The sequence below is a fragment of the Balaenoptera musculus genome, chromosome 5 (assembly GCF_009873245.2).
Source record: "Balaenoptera musculus isolate JJ_BM4_2016_0621 chromosome 5, mBalMus1.pri.v3, whole genome shotgun sequence".
Taxonomy (NCBI): Eukaryota; Metazoa; Chordata; class Mammalia; order Artiodactyla; family Balaenopteridae; genus Balaenoptera; species Balaenoptera musculus.
This window is the reverse complement of record NC_045789.1, coordinates 90213740-90222749: the sequence shown is the minus strand read 5'-3', so window position 1 is coordinate 90222749 and position 9010 is coordinate 90213740. Positions and strand designations below refer to the sequence as shown.

At 35.7% G+C, this 9010-nt stretch overlaps 1 long non-coding RNA gene across 1 annotated transcript; it reads left to right on the top strand.

Annotated features, from left to right (window-relative positions):
* The first annotated feature begins 1273 nt into the window (after positions 1-1273).
* LOC118896026 lies at positions 1274-8481 on the top strand. Its single transcript, XR_005020068.1, has 4 exons — positions 1274-1287; positions 1801-1807; positions 4911-4913; positions 8358-8481. It is a non-coding gene; the product is annotated as an uncharacterized LOC118896026 (long non-coding RNA).
* Positions 8482-9010: the final 529 nt, after the last annotated feature.

Genomic DNA, 9010 nt, shown 5'->3' with positions numbered 1-9010 from the left:
ACTGCAATGCCTTATGTAGGTATCCTTTCTTTGACAACTGTTTTGTTTTGCCTTTTATTCTATAGTACAGGGTGAAAATATATACGCTGTAGCTTTTATTGAAACAAACCAATTGTAATGTATTCTAAGCACCTATCCATCCATGCTGCCTGGAAATTCCTTCTGCATCATTTAGGGGTTTTTATTTGCCACCCAGTGCACTGCATTAATGCAAAAGTTCTGTTGTGGAAGAGGTACCTCATGCAACTAAGAGAATTCAGGGAGAATCCTCAACTTTGGTCCACACTGGTCTTTGCTAATATAGTCATTAGTTAATTCCTCTGAGTTTCTTTAATATGAGGGCCATCTTGCCTCTGAGCCTCCCTTGGGCATGGTAGTACTTGCTAAGGTAAGGAAATGAAGGCCTTGACCCTGCTTCCTGAGATATCCCACACAGCTCTTGGTCTCTGAGGTCATTTAGCCTTAGTGTGATGTTAGAAGTGACTCTGGGAAGTTTCCCACAGGTCGTGAAACCTGTGCCTTTTACAGTCTTTTTTTTTAAAGGTTAGCTATTTGAATTTATTTATTTATTTGTTTATTTTTGGCTGTGTTGGGTCTTCGTTTCTGTGCGAGGGCTTTCTCTAGTTGTGGCGAGCGGGGGCCGCTCTTCATCGCGGTGTGCAGGCCTCTCACTGTCACGGCCTCTCTTGTTGTGGAGCACAGGCTCCAGACGCGCAGGCTCAGTAGTTGTGGCTCATGGGCCTAGTTGCTCCGCGGCATGTGGGATCTTCCCATACCAGGGCTCGAACCCTTGTGCCCTGCATTGGCAGGCAGATTCTCAACCACTGCGCCACCAGGGAAGCCCCAATGTGCCTTTTACAGTCTTTTGGGAACTTCTCCTCATCTCTGTCTAGAGTTCAATTGCTTCTGCCTTCCCATCCCAAGCCTCCCCTCTATCCTCTTTCCCCTGGAAACACCCTGAACAAACTTCTCTGAATTGACCTTTAAAAACAACTCTGTCCTTTCCTTCCTCTGGGAAGAGGTGGGAAATAAGATCATCAGTGCAGTTGTTTTCACTTGTTCATTATTTTCTTTCCTCCTTTCTTTCCTTCCTTCCTCCCTTCTTTAGGTCAGTGTGGTCCATCTTCCTCCCTCCTTCCCTCCCTTCTTTTGTTCCTTCTTGCCTTCTATCCTTCCTTCCTTCCTTTCTTCCTGACATAGCTACTCTTTATATCCTCCAATTAACTTAATGTTTTATTAAACATAGCTTCCATATTGCCCTCATGCAATTTTGTTTCAAACTTCTTTGTTTATGTGTTTCCATTTTCCTAAACTTGCTTTTCTTACTATTTTATCAGCAAACTCCTATTATGAGAACAAAGCCCAGCTCTGAGGTCACTTCATTCAACATTTTAATAAATATTTAAGATTTATAGAATAATTTCAAGTTGTAGGTATATTTTAGTAAAAACAAAAGGTTAGATTCTGCTTTCATGATGCTTATCTCCTTTGTGAAGCATACTCTGCCATTTCCCAGTATTGATATGTATCTTCTATTACAGCAGTGATTCTCAACCAAGGTGTATTATTGCTATTACTGTGCTGTATTTTAATTATTGGTTTTCATATCTGTACTTTCTATAATTCTGAAAATCCTTGAGGGCCTTACTTTTATCAGTTTGGTTTTGCCCCTTCCTCCCCATTGCTCAGTATAGAGGCTTGCACACATTAGGTGATCATAAAGTGCTTGTTGAATTTTGATGATTTCAAATCTCTTCAGCATCCACTGTACAAAAAGCTCTGTAATAGTCCCTTTAGCAGTTTTAAAGTTTGATAAAATAGGCATTGTTACACTCAAAAAAACTAACAGGGAGAAATAGGGAGTTGCAGTTTAATGGGGGTAGAGGTTTAGTTTGCAAGATGAAAAAGTTCTGGATATTGTTTGCACAACAATGTGAGTATACTTAACACCACTGAACCACATTTAAAATGGTTAAGATGATAAATTTTATGTTATCTGTATTTTACTTTATTTTTATTTAAAAAGACTAACAATCAATAGATAGCTAGTGGGAAGCAGCCGCATAGCACAGGGAGATCAGCTCAGTGCTCTGTGACCACCTAGAGGGGTGGAATAGGGAGGGAGGGAGGGAGGGAGGGAGACGCAAGAGGAAAGAGATATGGGAACATATGTATATGTATAACTGATTCACTTTGTTATAAAGCAGAAACTAACACACCATTGTAAAGCAATTATACTCCAATAAAGATGTTAAAAAAAAAAAAGACTAACAATCTAATAGGTATAGGTTTTGTTCATGAAATCAAGTAAAGAGTGATAATTCTCCTAAGAAATATGCAGATCTGACTGGAATTCAGAAGATGGTGAAGAGACCAAGGAAATCCAATCTCCTCTTTTCCAGAGATGTTGCCTACATCACACCTGGAAGACTTGACTGTCCTGTGTGCAAAATCTTTGGAATTTTATAAAATGATAATGGAATTTATGGGGAAAGAAAAACAGGTTAATATTGGTTGATTTTGAATCAACTGTAACCTGTCAGGACTTCCTAGGAGAATTCATCCAGTAGCCATAAGAAATGTAAGGTATAGGCTTAGGAAAGAGGTCTGAATGGAAGATAGTGGTTGAAAAATTCACTCCCAACAAACCTGGACCCATGGGACTATATTATGTCTAAAAAGGAAAAAGGTCAGGGGAAAGAAAGCAGAGAAAGCTAAGGACTGATCTTGTAATAAGTTTAACTAAGGGCACAAAAGGAAAGAAGGTGATGAAAAGGAAACATAAGAAGAGATGTAAACATACTGATTTTTTTAATCTTCTAATAATGAACTCTGACCTTTACTGGTGCTTTATAGTTTTAAAAGAAAAGTTATGATATGTATTTTTATTATCTATTAATAAATACTAACGTTTGAGTCATGCTTTACAATGTACAAAGTCAGTCCTTAGCACATTTCTATGAAGAAAGAATCCATTCTTCCCATTTTGCAGAAAAATAAGTGCTATGTATTATAGTTTATTTTGCTGCCACATGGGCAAACAGCAGAAACCATGTTTTCTGACACCAATTCTCATTTTCATTTTAAACACAATTTATTAACATCTTATTTTTAACACCAATTCTCAATTTTTCCTTACATCATCCTTTTCCTAAAAAGTATTAATTCCCACTGAAGGGTAAAATTGGTGATTTTACAATCATGGATGACTTCGAAGAGAGCAAATTGAGTTGAAGAGCTGAGATCTTTGCCTGTTCCCAAGGAGTGTGTGTGTACTATGAAAACTAAGGCAGAAAATGTAGATTACTTTGATAGTGCCTCAAAGCAGAATTAGGCTGTTTTCTCCAAAGGTGGTAAGATTGGATAAGACTTTCTCTAACGTATAAAAGATCTGAGAATTTTTAGGAAGATAATAGAGATGGAAAAATGCAAGAAGGAAAAATGAATAACAGAAGGAGGGGGTCCTTGAGGAGACAGGAAAAAACAGAGTCAAGAGGATTAGCTTGAAAACAGAGGAGGGACACTTCTCCCAGACATAGAAGAGTAGATCAAAGTCTACCTAAAGGTAGAGAAAGATATAGAATGGTTATGGTAGGGTTGTTGACAAAAAATTTTGAAATGGAGAGAAGATAAGTCAGCTGTCCCAGATAACTTCAGTCTTTTCCGAAAATAAAAATGGACATAAGAGTAAGGGAGAACAAAATCTACATTGAATTACAGGAAAAATTTTAAAAGAACTCTGTTGTGCTGACAGAGGAATGGATAAAGAAGATGTGGTACATATACAATGGAATGTTAGCCATAAAAAAGAACAAAATAATGCCATTTGCAGCAACATGGATGGACCTAGAGATTATCATACTAAGTGAAGTAAGTCAGACAGAGAGAGAAAAATACGTATGCAATCACTTATATGTGAAAACTTTTTAAAAATGATATAAACGAACTTATTTAGAAAACAGAAACAGACTCACAGACTTTGAAAACAAATGTATGGTTACCAAAGGGGAAATGTGGGGAGGAGGGATAAATTAGGAGTTTGAGATTAACATATACACACTACTATACATAAAATTGTACGGCACAGGGAACTCTACTCAATATTCTGTATATGTATAAGTGAATCACTTTGCTGTACACCTGAAACTAACACAACATTGTAAATCAACTATATTACAATATAAAATAAAAATTAAGTTAAAAAAATAAAATAAAAGGAACTCTGTTGTAAATGTTACATGGCACCAAATGTGGTGAATAAAACAAACTTAAACTTGAAAAATGGAGTCTTGAGATGGTTGAGAATGAATCTAACCCGTTGTGCCCAGTTCTTGGTGTCTAGGTATCATTCCTTACTAAAAGGAATTAGAGTTCCTTGGAGAAACGGCTAATTCCAAGGGAAGTGGGGGAGGCAAAGAGAATACAAGATAAACCAGAATATCCTGTTGTGCCTGAAAATAAAAAGTGCTCAAAAAATGGACTTGGGAAAGTAAAAAGCAGCCAGATTGAAGTGGTTCCCAGTAGGCAAATCTGAAACAATTTGAGCATCAGCATAAATGATGATGTTAATGTGTTATAATCCATTGAATAAAATAAGAATACGCAAGCCCATACTGATCATAAATGAATCAAGAAACATTTGAGGAGAGGGTAAAACAGAATGACAGCTAATAAATGTAGAAAAAAATGAAACAGCAAAATCACCATTGTGCAGTCACCATAATAATAACAGAATCAAGCAGAAATCAATAATGAGATACTAACACTAGTGTCTAAAACTTTCCTGAGAAATATAATATTTACAAGGTCTTAAACTATCTCCTCACAGATTTTTTATTTTTTTATTTCTTTTTATTTTATTATTTTATTTTTTTTTTGAATTTTATTATATTTACTTATTTTTTATACAGCAGGTTCTTATTAGTTTTCTATTTTATACATATTAGTGTATATATGTGAATCCCAAACTCCCAATTCATCCCACCACCACCACCCCCACTTTCCCCCCTTGGTGTCCATACATTGGTTCTCTACCTCTATGTCTCTATTTCTGCCTTGCAAACTGGTTCATCTGTACCATTTTTCTAGATTCCACATATATGTGTTAATATACAATATTTGTTTTTCTCTTTCTGACTTACTTCACTCTGTATGACAGTCTCTAGGTCCATCCATGTCTCTACAAATGACCCAATTTCATTCCCTTTTATGGCTGAGTAATACTCCATTGTATATATGTACCACATCTTCTTTATCCATTCATCTGTCAATGGGCATTTAGGTTGCTTCCATGACCTGACTATTGTAAATAGTGCTGCAATGAACATTGGGGTGCATGTGTCTTTTTGAATTATGGTTTTCTCTGGATATATGCCCAGTAGTGGGATTGCAGGATCATATGGTAATTCTATTTTTAGTTTTTTAAGGAACCTCCATACTGTTCTCCATAGTGGCTGTATCAGTTTACGTTCCCACCAACAGTGCAAGAGGGTTCCCTTTTCTCCACACGCTCTCCAGCATTTGTTGGTTGTAGATCTTCTGATGATGCCCATTCTAACCAGTGTGAGGTGATACCTCACTGCAGTTTTGATTTGCATTTCTCTAATAATTAGTGATGTTGAGAGCTTTTCATGTGCCTCTTGGCCATCTGTATGTCTTCTTTGGAGAAATGTCTATTTAGGTCTTCTGCCCATTTTTTGATTGGGTTGTTTGTTTTTTTAATATTGAGCTGCATAAGCTGTTTATATATTTTGGAGATTAATCTTTTGTCCATTGCTTTGTTTGCAAATATTTTCTCCTATTCTGAGGATTGTCTTTTGGTCTTGTTTATGGTTTCCTTTGCTGTGCAAAAGCTTTTAAGTTTCATTAGGTCCCATTTGTTTATTTTTCTTTTTATTTCCATTACTCTAGGAGGTGGGTCAGAAAAGATCTGCTGTGATTTATGTCAAAGAGTGTTCTTCCTATATTTTCCTCTAAGAGTTTTATAGTGTCCAGTCTTACATTTAGGTCTTTAATCCATTTTGAGTTTATTTTTGTGTATGGTGTTAGGGAGTGTTCTAATTTCATTCTTTTACATGAGGCTGTCCAGCTTTCCCAGCACCACTTATTGAAGAGACTGTCTTTTCTCCATTGTATATCCTTGCCTCCTTTGTCATAGATTAGTTGACCATAGGTGCATGGATTTATCTCTGGGCTTTCTATCCTGTTCCATTGATCTATATTTCTGTTTTTGTGCCAGTACCATATTGTCTTGATTACTGTAGCTTTGTAGTATAGTCTGAAGTCAGGGAGTCTGCTTCCTCCAACTCTGTTTTTTTCTCTCAAGATTGCTTTGGCTATTTGGTGTCTTTTGTGTCTCCATGCAAATTTTAAGATTTTTTGTTCTAGTTCTGTAAAAAATGCCATTGGTAATTTGTTAGGGATTGCACCGAATCTGTAGATTGCTTTGAGTAGTACAGTTATTTTCACAATATTGATTCTTCCAATCCAAGGACATGGTATATCTCTCCATCTGTTTGTGTCATCTTTGATTTCTTTCATCAGTGTCTTATAGTTTTCTGAGTACAGGTCTTTTACCTCCTTAGGTAGGTTTATTCCTAGGTATTTTATTCCTTTTGTTGCAATGGTGAAGGGGATTGTTTCATTAATTTCTCTCTCTGATCTTTTGTTGTTAGTGTATAGGAACGTAAGAGATTTCTCTGCATTACTTTTGTATCCTAAAACTTTACCAAATTCATTGATTAGCTCTATTAGTTTTCTGGTGGCATCTTTAGGTTTCTCTATGTATAGAATCATGTCATCTGTAAACAGTGCCAGTTTTACTGTGATATGTGATACATCTTATTAACAAATTGAAGAATAAAAACCATATGGTCATCTCAATAGATGCAGAAAAAGCTTTTGACAAAATTCAATACCCATTTATGATAAAAACTCTCCAGAAAGGGGGCATAGAGGGAACCTACCTCAACATAATACAGGCCATATACAACAAATCCACAGCAAACATCATTCTCAATGGTGAAAAACTGAAAGCATTTCCTCTAAGATCAGGAACAAGACAAGGATGTCCACTCTTGCCACTGTTGTTCAATATAGTTTTGGAAGTCCTAGCCATGGCAATCAGAGAAGGAAAAAAAATAAAAGGAATACAAATTGGAAAAGAAGACTATTTATTAATTAGAAGGAAAGTAGTAACTAAGTGAGGAAACATGACAATCATAACTTTAACCAAGAAATCAAAGTTAAAATTACCCAAAATGGGACAAATCAACTGACATTCTGTGCCTCCTAATGTGATGCTCTGAGGACACATAATTACCTCTGTGGCATTCCTGCCTAAAAATGCACACCTTAAATCTAATCATTAGAAAGCATTAGACATACCATATTGAAGAAGATTCTACAACAGAACTTCTCTGCAATCCCACTACTGGGCATATACCCAGAGAAAACCATAATTCAAAAAGACACATGCACCCCAGTGTTCACTGCAGCACTATTTACAATAGCCAGGTCATGGAAGCAACCTAAATGCCCATCAACAGACGAATGGATAAAGAAGATGTGGTACATATATACAATGGAATACTACTCAGCCATAAAAAGGAACGAAATTGGGTCATTTGTAGACACGTGGATGGATCTAGAGACTGTCATACAGAGTGAAGTAAGTCAGAAAGAGAGAAACAAATATCGTATATTAACACATAGCTGTGGAATCTAGAAAAATGGTACAGATGAACCAGTTTGCAAGGCAGAAATAGAGACACAGATGTAGAGAAAAAACGTTATGGACACCAAGGGGGGAAAGCAGTTAGGGTGGTGGTGGGACAAACTGGGAGATTGGGATTGACATATATGCACTAATATGTATAAAATAGATAACTAATTAAAACCTGCTGTATAAAAAATACATTAATTAAATTAAATTTTTAAAAAGTCAGAGAAAGTCAAATATTGTATGATATGATATCACTTATATATGGAATCTAAAAAGTACAACAAATTAGTGAATATAAGAAAAAAGAAGCAGACTCACGTATATAGAGAACAAATTAGTGGTTACCAGTAGGGGGAGGGGGTGGGCAGTATAAGGGTGGGGCAGTGGGAGACACAAACCATTGGGTGTAAGGTAGGCTCAAGGATGTATTGTACAACATGAGGAATATAGCCAGTATTTTGTAAAAACTGTACATGGAAAGTCACCTTTAAAAATTGTTTAAAAAATTCAGATTCAGAGAGATTTAGTCGATGATGCCACCAGCTTGGTCCAGCTCTATCACATCCTCCATCCAGATGGCCAGTCAGCTCAAGAGGCCAAAGAGCAGGCTGCTGAGGGATTACATTTAGTTAAGGTCTTTGCAGAAACAGAAGCACAGAAGGGAGCATATAGAGAATTAACACTGCAAGCTTATCAAGAAGCATTCATTAGCAATTCTGCAGCTTCCTAAGATATTTTTTAAATAAATTTCATTTTACTAAAAAAAAAAAAAAAAAAAAAAAAATTGTTTAAAAAATTAAAAATTAAAAAAAATTAAATTTTCTCATACTATTTTGTTACAAATAAAAATTAATTTAAAACTAAAAAAAACCATACCTGCTCTGTACTTTTCAAAAACACTGATATGACGACAGACAAAGAAAGGATTAGAAACGGTTCCAGAAGAAAGGAGATTAAATAAACATGATGACAATTAAATAGATGAGCTTGCATTGAATCCTGATCCAGAAAAAAATAAATAAATTTCTTTGGAGAACCAACTGGACATATTTGAATATTAGCTGAAATAAAAGTATTTATTAATGTTTAATTTCCTGACTTTTATAACTTTATGATGATTACATAGAAAAAATGCTTTTGTTCCTAGGAAATAAAAACTAAAGCTTTCAGGAGCAGAGGCTTGATGAATGTAATTTGCTCTCAGGTGGTTCAGAAAAAAAAAAAATAGAATGCTTATATATAGAGAGGAAGAAAATGATTTAAAGCAAATGTGGCAAAATGTTAACA